Genomic DNA, 20,068 nt, shown 5'->3' with positions numbered 1-20,068 from the left:
CCTACAGAAATAATTGAAACATGTGCAGGTTTCTGTATAAGGCTATTAGTGCAATACCGTTTATAACCCGAATGTCTGAGTATTGGTGGGTAAACTTGATCACCAGTCCCTGCTGTCCCCTCACCCCAACCCCAGTCCATCTACTGATGGAGCAGTGAGTAAGGCCCTAGGCAGTACAATCACCCAGGTTGGTGTAAGAGAGCAGTACCTGACTTTGTTCCCCTGTGGGCCAGCTGAGAGCCTGGGGACAAGAGGGGAGAGCTGAAAATTAATATGCCTTAATTTTGGAGAGATCTTGGCCTTGGATATTCATGGAACAGCAGAAAAAGTTAATTCTTATTTGTTACAGTATGTATTACTTCATAATTAGCAGAGTAACTAAGCCAAGGCTCTGGAAGGGTAGAGTCTGCCCATGTGTATGGTAGCTTGCTGCTCTGCCTGGCCCACAGAAGCCTGATTATCTCCCTATCTCTAAGGCTGGAAGAGGGTTCTGCACCATAGGAGGCAAGAATTGAGGGTTTTTCTTTTAAGTGCTCCATAAAGGGCTGCCTCTACTCAGCAGCTTGGCTAGACTGCAGGAGTAGAGACTGCTAGCTTTGCCCACTGGTAGTGCCTCTAGTTATCTCTCTGCTTGACCATGGCCAGAGGGTAAAAGGACCCAGGAGCAGGCAATAGAAAAGTAATAATACACCTGAAAAGATCTTGCAGCCAGAGGGAGGAGGAGTGGGCAGAACTCTTAGAATAGGCCATTCCTGATGAGACAGAACTTCTGGAAGTGACAAATGACAGCTTTGCCCCAATATAATAACTGGAGGAGATGTGATTGTAGCAAAACTTTCTTGAACTGAAAAGCATGTTTTTTGTTGTTGTTGTTGTTTTGTTTTTTTAAGTTCAATAGATAAATTGAAGGAGAGGCTGGTTATCACAGAGCCAGTGGTCTGTTAGATGATGTGGAAGAAATATCTCAAAACATACCAGAGAGAGAAAAAGGACCCAAGAATGCAAAGACTAGGAGAACCAATCAGTACTGAGCTCGGTCCTGATTAGACCTTTTCTGAACCAATCCCTGTAACCAGCAGATGTCTCTCCCACTTACTGAGTTATCTGAGCCAATCAGGGAGCCAAGGAGAATGTGCTGACTCTAATTGGATAGGTCAATTAGGGACCATTTGTGGGGTGGAGTCAATATCACCCACACAGTGGGAGAGGCTTTATTATTATTATTTTTTAAGAGGACAGCTACCTTGAATATCCCTTGTAAAACCATGGCACCTAACTGAAACAATTGTCCTCAAGATAAATGAGATCCTGTGTAAGATGCTTAACACAGTGCCTGGCTCATAGTGAGCCCTGGGAAAGTAATGATCATTATTACTTTCTCATTTGTGTTTTAAAAGAGTGTTTATAAAGTTCTAATGGATATATATGCCCTTCTCAGTTTTGACAGTTCATCTTAAACTCATCTTAACCTCATCTGTACACTGAACCCTAGAACCAACAGAATATTATTACTCTGTCATCACCTAGGCAGTACTTCTCAAACTTTAATATGCATATAAATCACCTAGGGATCCTACTAAATGCAGATTCTCAGTTAAAAGCAAATTCCGATTCAGTCAATCTGGGTGAGGCCTGAGGTTCTGCATTTTTAACAACCTCGCAGGTGATGCTGATGCTCTTGGACCACAGATCACACTTTGAGTAGCAAAGACCTACATAAGGTTTGTCTCTCGTGTGATTGAAGGGGCTTAACCTGCATCCATGGATGACAACATGGGGAAAGGGAAAAAAAAGACAAGGAAGGAAAGCAATTTCCTTTTTTAAATCCATCTTTTTATTTAAAAATGTTCAAACCTTCTGAGAATTTGAAAGAATAATGTAGTAAACACCTATGTACCTTTCACCGAGTTTCACCAATTTTAACATTTAAGCAATTTCCTTTTGAGGACAAGTTGCCTACATCATTTTCCCTCTTGTCTATTGGTAAAAACTTTGGCATATAACCTCACCTTGCCCAAAGGAGACCAAGAAATACAAACCTAGCTTGACAGCTATTTGCCTACTATAAGGGGTGAGGTTGTGTTACTACAAGATATGATAAAGCAGTTATTTAAAAAAAAAAAATGGAGGAGGGGGAGTGGCACAATGGACACGAGGGGACAATTAGCCACCTCTGACACACTAATTCACCAAATCTTCTAACCAGTCGTTCTCTTCAAAATGAATTCTGAAGAGATTGGATTTAAATCTGCAGCCCAACACTAGAAAGTCTGTAGACGTGAAAATATGCATTTTACACACCTCCCTCCCTCTTGACTGTCCTGTTATTTATCTTGCTGTATTGTGTGGATCTAACTAATCTTTTTTTTTGCAACAAGTTTAATTATAAATAATAACGACACACTAAACATAATTGTGCAGAGTGCTCAAAGTGTTCTGAATGGGCCTAAACACTATTTACCATAGCATCTTTGCTTACAGTAGCATGTTTGCAGTACTTAAACCCGTAACTCTACAGTTGTAAATAGTATATTAATTTTCGTTTTGTCCAAATGATTTTTCAGCCTTCTTAAAAAGTAGGAACTTGCAGAAACTGTTACAAAAAGGAAATATACAGGTTGCTTTACACGAATCGGGATTCTGAAAACCACAACACGTATTACGTACACAATAGATGATCTATTCCTTGTTATACTACTCTTGATCCATTTATACCAATTACTTTTAAAACTTCTAATCTCTTTATGTAACTTTTCTGTTAAAATGTTAAAAAGATCGTGCTCTTAACATTTCTAACATATTGTTATTTTATTCAGACCGTTTTAATCTATGATAACGTTTATTTTCTTGGATATGAACTAAATCCTTTAGGGGTTGATCATTACAGCCCTGGACTCTAAGCAGGTCTTTCTTATGCCATTCATTGGCTTTGTGGACCAGTTTATGTTATTTGAAGGCAAAGAATAAATACCTGCTTTAAGGTTAACATCAGATATTAACACGGTTCCCTAGATCTTGTGATATAGACCCTTCTGCAACTTGAGGGCAACTGACACCTGCCAATTTACATAGCGACAGCCCTAAACGGCCTTTCTGCAAAAACGGGCCTCTGGCTGCTGGCGGATGTCCGACGCTAGGCGGGGTGGCGTGGTCACCAGCCGGGGTTGGTCACCCAGTCACGCTTCCCTGGCTCAACACCCCGCAGTCGCTGTGGAAGGACAGGCCCGAGCTCCAAACCCAAACTAGGGGAACGTTAGGCGAGAAGTGGGGGCTATGAGCAATTCTCGTCTTTGGAAGCCTCCCGTAGGGCTCTCAGGCTCCCATCTTGGCGCCTCCGCCAGTAGTTACAACTTCACCGACTCCCTGCAGACGCGCCTCTACTACCCCATTGGTGTCTCAGCCTCTCTGCCGCCCGGCTTCGCGCGAGACGTGCCCGCTCCTAAGATGGCGCCCTCGGCCTCTGAGAGGTGGCGTCCCACGTGGGTGTCAGTGGCCAATGGGCTTGCAGCCTAGGCCTCCGGCCGGCGACGGGAGGCGGAAGTGCTGTGGGCCACCGCCTCCGTCCCGGCTGCGGCCCCTACTGGTTACATAACTCCGTTGCGGGTTCCGCGCGGCCCCACTTCCGGCTCCCTGAAACCACAGGATGCACTGATCCCCACGACGCCGTCTGCTGCCGCCGGCTCCCGCCCGAGGTGGGGTCCCTCAGGCTCGGGTTTGTGGTGGAAGCGCCGAACCGGGGTCGGGGCAGGAGTCATGAGGGGGGAGGAGGAACAGTTCGGGCTGGGATGGGCGGGAGCCGAGTTAAGGGTTGGCCAGGGGCTCAGGATCCCCGAGGCTGTCTTGGTGGGGCGCGAGCCGGCCGGGCTGGTGGAGGGAATCTGGGGCCCACACCAGCTGGTGCCCAGACCTCTCCGTGGGTTTCAAGGCGGCCACTGAGCTCGCGCCGAGGAAGGGTGAGGAGGGGGCCGCAGGGTGAGGAGGGGCGCGGTTCCCAGTGTTAGGTAGGACTCGGCCCTTTAACCTGAGGCGCCTGGGTGCCAGGCCCCTGGACGAGTTGCTGGGGGAATTTAGACCTGCCCCTCGCTATCCGCCTTGTCTCACTTGAGATAAAGGGCCAGGCTTTTTCACAGTTGAGCGATTTGCCCCTGCCTCGCCTGGCCCACCTCTGCTTTTGGTTACTTGTTGCGCGAATTGTAGTTACTTTGCCGACTTGTTTGCCCTGTGAACTGAAAGCCTGGGTCTCTGTCTTGGTCGTCCCTGTGTCTTACTCCCTCCCCTGTAGTAAAATAAATCAATTCCGTACGTTTCCGGTAGTTTACATATGGGCCATGCAGACCCACACTAACTCTGACTTCTTCTGCTGAACTGGACACTTCTCGAGGAATAGAGGGAATCTGTAACTTCTGCGGTTTGTCCCCCTGGGAAATTTTTGAGGGAAGCTGTGAACCTTTTCTGGACAACTAACAACTAAATATCTGTGTGCGCAGCGGGTGACAGAGCCGAGGACCTGATGTGAAGTTAGGAGTTACTTTTCAGTAAACGCGGACATTGGCTGTTTCACTGATCTGTTTTCACTTAGCAGCGTCCTTGAGCCATTCGATTTTGTTACTCATTTGTCCTGAAGGGAAGGATAACAGCCCCACACAGTAGTTCGCCATGCTACCTGGAGTGGTTGGTCATTGGAGTATCAGAACTGGAGAGAACATTGGTGGTTGCGGATGTTTTACCAGAAAACTGAAGGCAGAAAACCTCTAGTTAATGTTTAACTGACTGAACCGGGAAAGTTATTCTAGGTCACCTACAGAAATACCACAATCCCCTTAGCACTTTGTATTGTAGAGATAAATGACAGAAGTTCTTTGGCCAGTAGTACCAGCCTGCGAGGAGGAAAGAAGGAGGGTTTTGAATATCATTGAATTAAAAGAGTCTGAAAGCAAAAACAAACAGAAAAATTCATGTTTTACTCCCTTCCCCCTGCGCATTGAGAATCCTTGAATTGCATTAAGCACAGTTAGAGAAGATGGGATTAAAGACTAGAAGAAACTCAAGGGTGGCTGAAATATAAGTCCAAGTCATCTTTCCAAATGGACAAATCAGTCATGGCAGTGCACATAGGTCTTCATCTCTCCTATTCCAGGATTTTGTACCCATCAGAATTAATGTGCATATTGGCCCTATGAGAATGCAGTGTGCATGAGATTTGTCTCTGGGCCATGGTTTGCTGGAGTTACACCTCACTGAAATTGCAGACATGTGGATTTCTATGAAGACAGTTAAAACCTATAAGAAACAGAAGTCAGGGCATGGTGTGGTGTTAACTGGCCAGAATAAAAAATATAGACACTTTTTTAAAAGGTCTGCGTGTATCCTATCTTTAGCCTCTCCCAGTTGTATCTTGCAGAGACTTTGTCACCATGTTTATTTTAACCACACCTACTAGCAGATTTGGGATATGATTTGTTGAAGTTGCTAAGCAACAGCATGGCCTCTTGCCCTGGATGGTTGGAGATTTGAGAGGTAAAAAAAAAAAAATACTTAAATCTGAACTGAGAAGGGTGGCAACAGCATGGCCTCTTGCCCTGGATGGTTGGAGATTTGAGAGGTAAAAAAAAAAATACTTAAATCTGAACTGAGAAGGGTGATTCTGTCATTGCTGGCTGAGTGTTCTGCCCCTAAGACTCTTGGAGCCTCAATGTACCTGTTAGCAGCAGTTTTGGCTTCTCACAGCTTGAGGTGTACTTAGACCAAGTGGGCATATCATCCGTTGCCAGAGCCATGGGGAACACAGTGTAGGAAGATTCCTCAGAGCCTCTGAGTTCAGGGCAGTGCATGTCTCCTGTCTGCTGAAATAGTCCAGAGGTCTCACTTTGTTGGAGATAGCTCTCCTATTGGAATAGACAGCTGGCTGCTTATCAGATAGTGTCTTCCCTTAAATGCTGGCTCCTCCATCTCTACATCTTATCTTCAATCTCCATTATCTTTCCATGACAACTTCTAGAAGGAATCTACAATGTCCTCATGGTTTTTCCATCTCATTTCCTTGTTTGTATAAAGCAAGCTTGAGGTATAGACTCTGCATTGAAGTTGGTTTTGCTTATGTCCATATGCAGTGTTTTTAAGTAAAATGCTGACCTGCAAAACAATACTGGAACTTCTGGGTCTTTTCTGGCTAAGTTTAAATGATAAATTTGATTCAGCAACTATTTGTAAATGTCTTTAACTCTGGAATCAGGCCTCTTTTCCTAAATATTCTTTTTAGCATGACTGTGGATAGGAATGAGCTGGCAGACCAGCTCAGAGTTGTCTAAGGCCCAGCTATCTAACAGTGTTCATTAAAGAGAAACATATGTGTTTGAAAAGCCAATATGCATATAGGAGGGTTCATATTCTGCTACAAACCTTAAGGCATCTGCTCGATGCTTGTGAAGTCATCGGAGAGGGTTCTAAACAGGGAGCCAGAGCTTTCTACAGGAAGTGGTTTGGGGTTCATGTAAACAGGTGAACTAGTGCTCAGTGGAGCCTGAGCGCCCCACTATGGAGGCTGGTGAACACATGACAGTCACCCTAGGGTGTATCTTGCAGAGACCACAGCTCTGAACCGAGATGGTCAGGTGGTAAGGGTGGGGGATTGTAACAGCAAGTGAGGGCTAGTCTCCCATCTCATCCTGTCAATGTCTCAGATTCCCCATCTCTTCACCTAAAACCCACTTCCTGCTCAGCGAAGGGCCAAACACTCTGAATAATGATGGCAAGAACCACCTATGAGTGTGACAACTTGGAAAATTTTTAATGTTTCTTCAAATTATAAGCAAAATGAATATCAATTTTGCCCCAAAATAAACTTTCAGTGCCACCTTTAAACCCCATGCCCTTGGAGTAGCATGGTATTTTGTACATTGATGCTGGAAGTAAACATTCTAAACACAATTTCATAGTTGTAAAGAAGGAAGGAGGAGGTGGTTATGGAAAGGGACACAGAACAGGTGTTTGAGAAAAACTTTGTTCCCTTGACTTATACAGGAAGACCAAAAAAGTATTTGTCATCTTTAACAGACCACATTAGAAACAGAAATTCTTCTAGTTCTATTTCTTGTTGAGTAGTTATTGTTTAAAATCAAGTTGTGATTCTTTTTTGTTTCCTGCATTCCTGAAACAGAGTCTGTTTGGGCAACGAAGTATTGAAATTTGAGCCCATCTTGAAAATAACAGAAGAAAGTAATTTCATTTTGGGATACGTTACTATAACAATATTTTCATCATGTCTGTAGTTCATGGGAGTGATTCTGGATACCTTTTTCAAACTCGTTTCTTTTTGGAAGATGACTCCTTCTGACTCTAGTTGTAAACTATTCAGAAAGTCTTGCTAGTCAGGTATTTGCTCCTCTTTATACTCATTTTCAAATTACTTTGCTTCTCCTCTGGCCTCCCATTTTAACCTTTTTCATTGAAATATACATACAGAAAAGTACACTGCTTGAGAATGGTCATGGCATGAACATACCTGTACAACCACACCCCAGAAGATCCTTCAGGCCCCTTACTAGACAAGCCCTCTCTATTAAAAAAAAAAAAAAATTTCTTGTAGGAAATATAAGAAACCATTAAAGTCCTTTTATGGAGGATGGGGTGAGTGGGGAATTCTTAGTTTTTGCTTTATATTTATTGCATGTAAATGTAAAGGAATGTTCTTTTTAAACATTTTTAAAGTGGTTATCTTAAAACAAATATTTTTAAGTTGGATTTTATATAGCTGCTAAAATTGCTTTTTAATGATTATACAGGAACCCTTTAAAATATTTTTACAAGTCTGTTCTGGGTCTTTATCCACACCATCTCTTCTTTGCTTCATTACACCTGTTTATTTCTGGCATCAGTGCACAAACTGTCATGCTATTCCAAAGGTATAGAGTTTAAAAGTTGACACTAGGAGTCTGTTTTGGGGTAAAATGGGTAATCATTCTACTTCTAATTTGAAGAGACACTGTAAAATTTCCAAGTTAGGACTAATTAAAATTAGCCCAATGAATTTTTTAAATATAAAAATGTGTTCTTAATTTTTACATACTACTTGAAAGTCTTTTTTTCTGATAATAAAAACAACCCAAATTCATTGTTTAAAAAAAAAGAAAAAGCTCTGATGCAAAAGTGAATGGGATAGAACACAGACATCTGCCATAACTCCAGAGGCAAATGCTGGCAGGTCGAATTAATTGTCAAAAAATCAGTTTTGTTATAAAAATTAACCTCATGATTAAGTGTTAATTTATACCAAATTTGACCCACGTTTATATTTCACATCTATTTAACTCTGAAGGATCTTAAGTGTAAACCCAGAGAAGCAGAGACTAAAAATCATAAAGCAAACAAACAAGAAAAACCCCAGCATAGTGAGATGAAAAAAGGGAAGGAAGCCTAGGAGAACTGGTTTGCTGAAGGGGTAGGAGCAAGGGGGCTGGCAGGTTTTCTGAAACCTGATTTCCCTGTTGTACTTTTTCCTTTCAAATTGAGTAGCTGCCTGTTTATTTCGCCCACTCCCTCCCCCCAAGCAATGTGAGAGTTTCTTGTAGCCATTGAAGTTCTCTGGAAGAACAGACCTGCTCTTGGTTTTGAGACTTAGGCAGGGTCTATTCTTGGGTGTTGGTCAAGAATGCCACTTAAAAACAGACATTTTACTACCCTTTAATACCCAACCTCCCCCCCGCCCAATCTAGTCTATACAGGTGATTTTGTTGTTTGATTTGTTTTTAAACTAAACTGGTTTACTCACTGGATCTGAATTTACAAATTATATTCTGACTGTGCCATGTCACACAGCTTCCTACCAAGATCCCAGCTTAAAAAGCCACAAGGCAAAGGGGCTTCTTGACCAGGCCATCCTTACAGCCCATCCAGTTCATGACCCACTTGTCTCCACTTTGAGCTGCGTCTTTCTGTGTAAACTGGCAGCACAGGATCACCTGTGCCCTCATTTTCTATTCCAGGAAGATGAGACTTGTCCGAGTTTTCAGGCAAGGTGTCCACGGGATCTGTCTGTTCTTGGCTTCATGTCTCTGGCCTCCAGTTCAATGACTCCTCTTACTCCCAGGTCCTGTTCTTCCCTCTGTTCTTCCTTTTCACCTGTTTTTTCCTCTACATCTTTGTCTCTCAAAATATGGGCTGTTGTTCTCCAATTCCAACACTGACCTAGTAGGGTCACAAAAGGCAAACAGTCCTTTGGCAACCCATGCACAGTCCAGTCCTCATGCAGTATAGAGACCCTCTGGTCCTCAGCTGCTCTGGTCTAGGTCCTTAGAACAACCAGTGGATTCTCTTGGACTGACATGATCAATATCTTTGATAGAAGCATCAAGGATTGCAGGTGGCATAGATGCCAATGGCTCCAGACCATGTCCTTTGCTTTGAGTCATTTTACTGCGGACATGAAGTAAAACATTTTTAATGAAGAGGTGCCACTAAGTATAAAGAGTTGCCAACGTCCTTTATAGAGACAGAAAGTGGAATGATGGTTGCTGGAGGCTGGAGTTAATATTTAATGGAGACAGAGTTTCAGTTGGGGAAGATGAAAAAGTTCTGGAGATGATGGTCATTGGTGACCATCATTGGTGATGGTTGCACAATAGTGTGAATGTACTTAATGCCACTGACCTGCACACTTAAAAATGATAAACCATTTCTGTATTTAGGTAACGGTGCAGGAAAGCACACACTCTGGCCCCCCTAGATGTACACCTCCTTGTAATTAGAGGTTTCTGACTATGTTCATTGCTGTACTTCAGTACCTAGAGCAGGGCCTGGATTTTCAGTAACTGAAAAACAGACAGTGTACTACCCTTAAAGTCCCAACCTCCCCCCCGCCCAATCTAGTCTATACAGGTGATTTTGTTGTTTGATTTGTTTTTAAACTAAACTGGTTTACTCACTGGATCTGAATTTACAAATTATATTCTGACTGTGCCATGTCACACAGCTTCCTACCAAGATCCCAGCTTAAAAAGCCACAAGGCAAAGGGGCTTCTTGACCAGGCCATCCTTACAGCCCATCCAGTTCATGACCCACTTGTCTCCACTTTGAGCTGCGTCTTTCTGTGTAAGCTGGCAGCACAGGATCACCTGTGCCCTCATTTTCTATTCCAGGAAGATGAGACTTGTCCGAGTTTTCAGGCAAGGTGTCCACGGGATCTGTCTGTTCTTGGCTTCATGTCTCTGGCCTCCAGTTCAATGACTCCTCTTACTCCCAGGTCCTGTTCTTCCCTCTGTTCTTCCTTTTCACCTGTTTTTTCCTCTACATCTTTGTCTCTCAAAATATGGGCTGTTGTTCTCCAATTCCAACACTGACCTAGTAGGGTCACAAAAGGCAAACAGTCCTTTGGCAACCCATGCACAGTCCAGTCCTCATGCAGTATAGAGACCCTCTGGTCCTCAGCTGCTCTGGTCTAGGTCCTTAGAACAACCAGTGGATTCTCTTGGACTGACATGATCAATATCTTTGATAGAAGCATCAAGGATTGCAGGTGGCATAGATGCCAATGGCTCCAGACCATGTTCTTTGCTTTGAGTCATTTTACTGCGGACATGAAGTAAAACATTTTTAATGAAGAGGTGCCACTAAGTATAAAGAGTTGCCAACGTCCTTTATAGAGACAGAAAGTGGAATGATGGTTGCTGGAGGCTGGAGTTAATATTTAATGGAGACAGAGTTTCAGTTGGGGAAGATGAAAAAGTTCTGGAGATGATGGTCATTGGTGACCATCATTGGTGATGGTTGCACAATAGTGTGAATGTACTTAATGCCACTGACCTGCACACTTAAAAATGATAAACCATTTCTGTATTTAGGTAACGGTGCAGGAAAGCACACACTCTGGCCCCCCTAGATGTACACCTCCTTGTAATTAGAGGTTTCTGACTATGTTCATTGCTGTACTTCAGTACCTAGAGCAGGGCCTGGATTTTCAGTAAAATTTTGGTAAATAAAAGATTAGATGGGTTCTCATTATGAAATTTAGGGGGTGATGGAACTTTTGGCCTAAAAGAAAGCGAGGTCTGGACCTGGGACCATGCCAGAACAACCTGTTGTCATCTTATTTTAAAATTGAGGTATAATTAACATGCGGCCAAGTGTTCAGTTCTTAAGTGAGCAGATCTTTACATTCGACGACCACTAAAGGAGATATAGAACATTGTCATCGCCCCAGCAAGTTGCCTTACACCCCTTCTTAGTGACACCCTTAACCACTTTCTGATTTCTGTCACCATCGATTCCCTTAGCAGTTTCCAAATTTCATACATATGGAATACTCCAGTATCATCAATTGTGCTTGAAGAGATGTGATTTAATGGTATGCGATGAGTATACAGGCTCCTCTTGGAGAACGATTGGTTGGGTTTTAAGAAGGAGACTGTTTGGAACTAGAGTGCTGGCTGATTGTTTCTTGTCACCCTGTAAATTAATCACGTTCCTCCTACGATGAGGTTTTGGAAGGAGCCCAGGCTGCCATGGAGACAGCTCACTGCCCCCACCAGCAGCTGTTCGCTTCAGCAGATGAGCCATTAAAAGCACTCACTGTTTCCCTCATTCTCCCTTTTTAGCCGTTGACCCATTTTACTGATGAGCAAGGAAGGCAGCATCATTTTCTCTACCTTCCATCCTAAATGCACTAGCTTGGAGTTTATTGTTGGATTTTTCAAGCTGATAAACCTGGTGTCTGCAGAATTTCACATTCCTGAGGGCCTTGTGATCTTTAATTCTTGGGCCATGGGGGAATGTATGCTAACCTTCCCGTGTTCTTCACTTAGGAAGAAGCTTGAAGTGCCTGCGGAAGACCAGGGTGATGCTTTGTCATAGGGTAAAGGGAGCTGGGCTCCAGAAGGGGATCGACCAACACGTGAACGGTAGAGAGTCAGAGGAGGTAGATTCCTGAGGAAGGGATGTGAATTTCAGAGAGGAGAAGCTGTTGGTTTGTTGTTACTGGAGCAGAAGGTAGGGGCAAGAATAAAGCAAGAAGTTGGCAACAAATGTGGTATTGCAGGTGTTTACATCGAAGGGAAAGAAGGTGGCAGGAGGCTTGTCCAAGAGAGGGTGCACGTGGAGTGTTTACAGCCCATTGGAGGGGAGTTTGTGCAAAAAATGTTGGAGAAGATGGTGCTTGGACCAGGGAGGGAGGAGATGTAGAGCTGGGCCAGGAATTGGGGTGGCCCTTTGGAAGTGGCCATCTCATTTGTCTTCCCAGTGACAGATAAGAAAGCTGAAGCATGGAGGGACACAGAGACGTCTCAATGGACATCAGAGCTGGGATTTGAACTATAGTCATGGTGATTACACCATCCTTGAAGGGTCTGGGAGCATGTGGAGGGCACAGCGTCCAGAGCACAAGCAGAGGTTGGCCTATTCTCAGCAAGGAAGAAAGATCCTTTGGAATCAGTAGGAGTGAAAGATGAGGAGGAAGAAAAGGTTCTAGGGGTGATGGAGGGTGCAGTGGGGTCATGCCTGGTCTGAATACTGGAAATCTGCTGAGGTCAAGAGTAGAATCCAGAGCACTACTTAAGCTACTAAGAGGATAGGGTGGTTTTTAGAAGTTAAGTGTAGCTTGTCTAGGACCAAGAAGCAGTGCCTTTGAAGAAGAGAGAGGCCCTGTAGACCTGGGACAGCAGGGCCTAGTCTACAAAGGAGAGGAATCTCCAGCAAATAGGGTTGTTTCTGGCTTCTTACCTGGGATGGGAGTAGAGGGCCCCTTGGTATCATGATAGTGCCAGAGAAACCCCTCCAGAAACTGGAACAATTCCATTCTGAGCCCCCCAGAGTCATTTGAATCTCCGGCACTTAGCAGGGGGATGGAAAATGCTGCTAAGGACTTTGGGGATATCTTGACAGCCATTCTTCTGCTGTCACTCCGTCCCTCTGACCAAGCCCACAGAAAAGTACTTGGGAAGTATCATGAGTTAGGGAATACCCAGATATCCAGACACCACCCCTTTCCAGCCAGAGAAGGCAAGTTAAGAGATGGCCTAGACCCTACCTGCTGGGGACCCGGCTGTTAGCCAGGCCCGCTAGGGTGGGGTTGAGGGTGCTCCGGGGAAGAAGAGGCTGAAGTTCAGGGAGCCTGGTGAGAGGTACAAACTCACAGAGAAGAGGAAGAACCGTCAGCCAAGGCTGACCTGGTAGCTTCTTCTAGATTTGGGCCAATTTTAATATTTTATATTCAAGGGGGAAAAAAGCGGTCTTTGGTATAGAGACCAAGGAGGTCATTTCAACACAGAAGAAAGATGAGGCTCATAGACAGCCTCAAGAGGATGAGGTTTGGGAAAGGAGAAAGAAAAGACCAAGAGGTGAGTCAGCAGGCCCTTCATTTGGGTCTTGGAGAATCTGGCTTCTGCCCCTCCTTGAATTGATCTACTCACCCACCTTGTAAAGGCCAAGGACAGGACACAGACCCAGGAAACCCAGGGAAGAACTCTCACTACAAACCTGACCTTTGCAGCTTCCTGTTTTAACTTAAAAACGAGTGAATTTTGTCTTCTCCTTTAAGTACATCCCTGCAGTTGTAATATAGATGCATCATTGTGTTTGTCGGGAAACATATCAAGAGATGGCCTATACATCTGTGGCTTCGGTGCCTATACCACCAGCACCCCAGGGCTCAGAATGGAACAGAGAGCTCTAGCCTTGCCCACTGGTACCTATTCTCTAGTGAGTCTCAGAATTCTTGTCCCTTGAGCCCCAAGGGTAGCTCATAGCAGTAGATCAGTACATGGTGGAAGGTTCCATATGGATAAGCAGTGTCCCCAGAGGTGCTGGATCTGGGTCCGCTGGCCCACTCCCTCAGCAGTGGACCAGCCACTTGGCTGTAGCAGCCTGCATTGCCACCATCTCTTAACCTGCCTTCTCTGGCAACATTCCTTTCTCTCACCAGCACATGGGCGCCAGATCCTCCTTTTCCCGTGCCTTCCTGCCCACTTCTCCACCCTGTTAGTTGGGCTGGGACAGTTTAGGCACTATAATAGGCTGCTTTCTCACTTAGTTAAATATGATGTGTTTCTATTTTTAAATCAAACCATCTAAAGAACTGGACTTCGAAAACATGAAAATACTTTTATAGGGTTGTGAGACTCCATAAATAGCTGTGTGTCTTGGAGCCCAGTGTTTTTCTTAAAAGTTGAACAGGGAACAAATCCTGCCTCTTTGGTCAAGAGCATTATCTAGGGGAAAACTTCATAAATTCCAGGACAGAAGAGACACTCACTTATTATGGATCTCTCCTTTCGTTGTCAAACATCAATGTAGAGTGTTTTTTTAATCTTTTAAAATCAACTTTTTTAAAGTTTAATATACATATAAGAAAATGCACCCAATAATTTTTAACATGTGTATATATGTGTTTGTGTGTGTAACTACCACCATTAACATATAGAACATTTCCATCCCCTCAGGAAGTGTCCCACCCCCAGCATCTTTGCAGTCTGTCCTCTGCCGCAGGCAACTATAGAGGTCAAGGCCTTGCATTTTAGCACTTGCTGGTCAGCGGCTCTAGCTCCTCAGGTGCCTCAGGTCTACCTGTGGCTATCCAGACCCTGCCAGGCTCTGCCAGCTGGTTTTGGCAGATGCCTGCACTTGTCCTGCCAGCTGTGGTGAAGTGACTGCTGAGACTGAGCTGTTGGCGTCCTGTCCTGCAGCTCCTTTCCATGGGAGCTCAGAGCACATTTGCTGTTGGTTGAGAAAAGTGAGTCACAGCTGATGAGGAACCTGAAGCTCTGTGGAGGGTGATGAGGGCAGTCAGTCATGTCACCCTGTTTCTGTGGCTGGCTTGAGCTTGTCAAGCCCCAGACGAACCACTGGAGCCACTTTTCCAGGGAATAGACAATATGGAGTTTCCTGGCACAGGTCAAGCATTGGGGCTGAAAGTCGATTTGAGATTCATTCAGTAATCTCTGGTTTGTGTTGATTTCCCAGCTTGGGGAAATCTGAGTGTGATTTCTTCTTTCTCAAAATCATCTAAGTAGCTACTCCATGAAAACTTGTGGACAACATACACGTGCTTGTTGAGACTTGATGACATGGTCAATTCTTACGTGCTCCAAGCCAATGACAGGTTGTTTTTATCCCCCTTGAATATAAAACGTTAAAATTGGCCCAAATCTAGAAGAAACTACCAGGTCGGCCTTGGCTGGCAGTTCTTCCTCTTCTCTGTGAGTTTGTACCTCCCACCAGGCTCCCTGAACTTCAGCCTCTTCCTCCCCAGAGCTCCCTCAACCCCACCCTAGCGGGCTTGGCTAATAGCCGGGTCCCCGGGAGGTAGGGTCTAGGCCAGCTCCATTGAAGGAGCCCTACCATGGGGCACCAACATGAGTCTCTATATTTTGACTTGTAGGCTAGAAAGCTTCTGATTCTGGAGTCTACTATGACTTCCTCCAAAAGGAATCTTTTTTTTTTATCCATTTGCTTATAAAAGTATCTTCCCTCTCAGAATTAAGGTGTTTTTTTTTGTTTTGTTTTGTTTTTTGGGTTTGGTTTTTAACAGCTTTATTGGGGGATGTAATCCACACGCCATACAGTTCACCCGTTCAAAGTGTACTATTCAGTGTTTCTAGTGTATTCACAGAGCTGTGCATCTATCACCATATTTAATTTCAAGATGCTTTGACCACTCCTGAAAGAAACCACACACTCTTAACCATCACCTTCCAATCCTCCCAACCATAGACAGCCACTAATCTATTGTCTGTCCCTATGAATTTGCCAATTCTGGACATTTCATATAAATGAGATCGTAAGATATATGGCCTTTTGTGACTGGCTTATCTCATTCAGCCTCATATTTTCAGTGTTCATTCACATTGTAGCATGTGTCAGTACTAAATAGCCACTGCATGATTAGACTACAATTTATGGGTCCAGTCATCCATTGATGCACATTCAGATTGCTTTCACACGAGGGCTGGTTTTTGATGAGCTTGTAGTAGATTCCCACTTGTACTCCCTTGCTCAATTTAGAGCAGGGATTGTGTCCTCACTGGGGTGTTGAGCATTATTTTTATTGGTCATCTTGTTTGGCCATGAAGATTAAGCAGGTATTTGGGTTCGTTCTCCAGAATTTTCCCTAGAAGTGGTTGCAATGAGAGGAGGGCCTTGGCTCAGGAGCCTTCTCTGGAAAGACTGCACTAAGGGATAGGCCTTGGCCTTGGCCTGGGATAAGTAGGGTTGTTGACTTTGTCCCAAAGACTGAAGGTTTTGGGAAGGCCTTCCTGCCTTTCCCACTTTTCTTGGTCCTGAAGGAAAGGGAAGGGTGTTGCCCCAAACTGGCCCTGTAGTTGGTACCTAGCATTTTGGGCAGCTTTGAGTACGGCTCTTAAAATAGTGCCCTGCATCCCTGAACTACACAGTGAGTGTCTACATTATCACTCTTTAAAACCTCAATGGAGTTTGAAGATTGGTTACTTAAAATAGTGCCCTGCATCCCTGAACTACACAGTCAGTGTCTACATGAAGATTGGTTGACATCGGTGGTACCCAAGCAGTGTTCCCTGCCCTCATAACACTCTGAACCAGGCATCTGACCCACCTGGGAGGCAGAGTGCTTGGCAGTGAGCCAGCCATGATTTGCTGAGAACTTGCTATTCCCAGTGAGGAGGCATGAAGAGGTCATGGCACTGCTTCCCAAAGCTCTTGATTAGGACACCAGAGGCTTTTAAATTAGTCCTCTGGAAAACCTGCTGTCCATATCTGAAACAGCCTCTGTGTAGAAGTTTGATTGGTTATTGGTTAATTTTAATTAGAAACTTTTTCAAACATCCACTTGGTATACCCATCCAATTCAACAGTTATTAACGTTTTGCCACTTTTGCTCCAATTGAATTAAATTCCAGAACATTCTGTCATTTGACCCCTGTATATCCAGTGTGCATCTCTTAAGGAATATGGACATTTTCTGTATAACCACAATATTCTCATACTTAACAATGTTAACAATACCTTCAGTTGCTGCTTTCAGAGAGTGTTTGTTCGTGGTATCTACTGCCTTTGTCAGGGAAGAGAGAGTCGCCCCCGTGGTAGGGGTTATGCAGAAACCTCCAGGGAAGCGGTGCTTTGTACTGGGGAATGTGCTGTGCTGTGCTCCATCCTGCCTTTGGTGGGTGGATCCCTTGAACCCATACAGTCATGTTCTGTGGAATGAAACAGCCTTTTACCCAGAACGACTGAAGAGTTGCATCCTAGCCAGTGACTGCTAGGATATATTTTAGACAGGGATGACTCATAAAACTCAGGAGTTGCCATTTTTGGTTGACCAGTCCATTTCCCAAGAAGTAGCCGGCCACTTAGGAGGCATGAGGTCACACTCACCAGAAAGTCCAGGGCACCTTCGGGGCAGGGAGCTGGAGCAGCAGCTGTGGAATGGGGTGCTGAGCACTGGAACAGCACTGCTGCGTAGGAACTAGATAATCAAGCAGTTTACAAGACATGAGGCCAGGCAGCATCTCGGTTTCTGAAGGTACATCCCAGTGACAAGAAAAAAACAGGTGACCTGGGAAGCTAAGATTTGCCAAGTTTGGGGGTATTTTTTGTTGTTTGGTTGGTGCTTTGGTTTTGTTTTATGTTTGGAGCTGAGAACTCAAATAAGCCCAGCGCAGTAGCTGTGGCCTGCCCTTTCTCAATAGGCCTCTCATGCTAACTTTTGCGATGGCCTGTGTCCCTTGTTTTGTTATCCCTGCCTGGAGAGAGACTTGTCTGGGTCAGCTCAGCTCTCAGAGGTTCTGTCAAGATTGTGCATCCAGAGACGAGCCCTGTCCCCTTCTAAGTGACTAGTGTTCTCTAGCAGGATGCCTGCTGAGGACACTGCTCCTTTCTAAAGGTGCATGTACCTCAGCTTCTTCTTGACCCAGGGCCTCTCTGGGTCCACCAGGCCTCAGGCAGGAACACACCCATTTCTTGTCTTGAACAGCTCTGTTCCATCCCTCTCAGAGCCCCTTGGAATGCAGGCCAGGGGATGGCGGTTGATGCTGCCAGCAGTGTCACAGGAGGGGCCCCGCCTTGCAGACATCATGTGGGCAGTGTGCAGGCACTGGCTGAAAACAGAGAAAGGAAGAGAAAGCAGGTCTCTTCTCATTTCAGCTCTTAAGTCATGCTGTGCAGAAGGTCATGTGAAGGTAGCACAGTCCCCACCCCTTGGGTGAAGTCCGGTGTGTTCTAGAAATACAGAGCCTGAGGTAGCCCCAGCCATGCAGTTCCTGCAGTACTTCCTCCTCCTCTTGCCTCCCCACCCACCCCATATGTCTGCTTCAAGGTCACCAAGGTCACGGTGATGTGACTTGCGGACCTGACCTCTAAAGCCTCCACCCGAGATGATTCCCCTTAGGTGGGCCGGTGCCATGAAGGGGGCACAGAAGCAGACCTGTCATTACCCAGCTTGAGGGGCTCCTGCTCTCAGCCTGACTGCCCAGCAGCACTTGGTCCTGACAGGGGGAGGCAGCGGGGGAGGAGTGCCAGCCCATGGCCAGCCCTCAAAGGAGCTAAGCCAGGGTTGTGTCCAGGGCTCAGAGGCTGAACAGCTGCCCCCCTTGCCCTGTTGTCAAGCCTCAGGGTAGATTTGAGCTGCTGGCAGATGGCAAGTCAGAACATGGCCTTCCTGGGGACCCTCACAGTAATGCCCGAAGTCGTGGGAGAATCAGGCACAAGCAGGGGTCAGGGGAACAGGTGACTGTGAAGAATTGCCAAAGGCACTTCATTTGGGCTCGCTGAACAGTAAAGGCAAACTATCTGGTCCTTTGACTTTTGGACATCAACAGGACTCTTGTAGTGCCCAGTCACAGAACTATAGTTTCCAGAGTAAGTTTAAGCAAATAAAAACTACCCTTTAGGGCCCCCAACCACAACGTTTATTATTTAAAATTTCAAATGCATAGTAGAAAAATTTAATGTATGAACAATAAGTTCCTGTAATATATCTTACCTGCCACCTAGATTCAACAGTTAATAATATTTTGTCATATTTGCTTCCTAAGTAGCTGAACATTTTTTGGACCATTTAAAGTTAGTTTTAGACCTCTTGATGCTTCACTCCAAAATATTTCAGCATCCTAAGACTTTCCACGTAACCACTATACCCTTTCACATCTAAGATAGTTAATAATTTCATAATATCTGCTATCCCACCCATAATTAAATTTCCACAAAATGTTGTTTTGACTTATTTTTTCTGGTAGGAGTTTACACATCACATATTTGGTTGTAGGTCTCCTTGTCTCTTTTAGTCTGCTTTAATTTTTTTAACGATACTTACTCTTCGAAGAGACCAGGCTAGTCTTCTTATAGAAGGTCACCATTCTGTGTGTTTGACTGTTGAACTTATGCCTGTGTGCCGGATATTATCTATGGTTGTGAAGTTAGGTCTGGAGGCACATTTAGCTTCAGGCCCAGCATTTTAGGCAGGAACCTGAGGGCTTCATGGATTTCTCAAGCATGGCACTGGTCAGAGAGGCTAGCCTCCATCACTGAGGGAGTATGACTGTGGGATCTTGAGGTTGAAAGGTGAGGCTTTTCCTGGGTGATCATTAAGTCCTGGAAGTGAAGGTGCTTTGCCTCCATGCCCCACAACTGCTCCCCAACACCCTCCAGTGGAGAGTTAAAAGCCTTTGATGAATCTTGCTTGTCTAGGTTATTTCCATCAGTAGTTCCAAAGCGGTGACTTTCCAGTTCTATCATTTTTTCGTTTATTGGCTGTCGTTCTTCTATAGAAAGGATTTTTCCTCAGCCATCAAGGATAAATGGAACTGCACAGTTCCTCCTAAAAAAGATGGGGTAAATGCACTATCCTTTGCCTTTTGTTACCAGCTTTCAATATAAAGAAAAAAGGCTCCTATATTCCCCTTTGTCAGTCCAGCACTCGGCCTTGCTTCCTGCTTTCCTTTAACTGGAACAAGGGCAGCTGCTCCATCCGTAACCTGGACCGTATGTAGTTTCCTGATTCAAAATAGTCGTCGGCAACTCCTGACCCCTGATTTGAACTTCCGGTGTTTCATAAAGTCTCTTTTTTTCCTGCTCACAAGCCTTTATCTGCTGGATAGGAGAGAAATGAGC

At 44.8% G+C, this 20,068-nt stretch overlaps 1 protein-coding gene across 4 annotated transcripts in view; it reads left to right on the top strand.

Moving 5' to 3' along the window:
- The first annotated feature begins 3,500 nt into the window (after positions 1-3,500).
- NAA60 (N(alpha)-acetyltransferase 60, NatF catalytic subunit) overlaps positions 3,501-20,068 on the top strand; it is a 24,892-nt gene continuing 8,324 nt past the window's right edge. For 2 of the 4 annotated variants that reach the window (XR_003046960.1, XM_006913888.3), the window contains exon 1: positions 3,501-3,692. The gene's annotated coding sequence lies outside the window, so the exon portion shown is untranslated. Of the gene's footprint in view, positions 3,713-20,068 lie in introns of all 4 variants that reach the window. The other 2 variants (XM_025048348.1, XM_015591217.2) reach the window with 2 other exon arrangements.

Source organism: Pteropus alecto, unplaced genomic scaffold (genome assembly GCF_000325575.1).
Source record: "Pteropus alecto unplaced genomic scaffold, ASM32557v1 scaffold44, whole genome shotgun sequence".
In the NCBI taxonomy this organism is placed as follows: Eukaryota; Metazoa; Chordata; class Mammalia; order Chiroptera; family Pteropodidae; genus Pteropus; species Pteropus alecto.
Note: the sequence above shows the minus strand (reverse complement) of the source record. Positions and strands in the feature narration are given on the sequence as shown.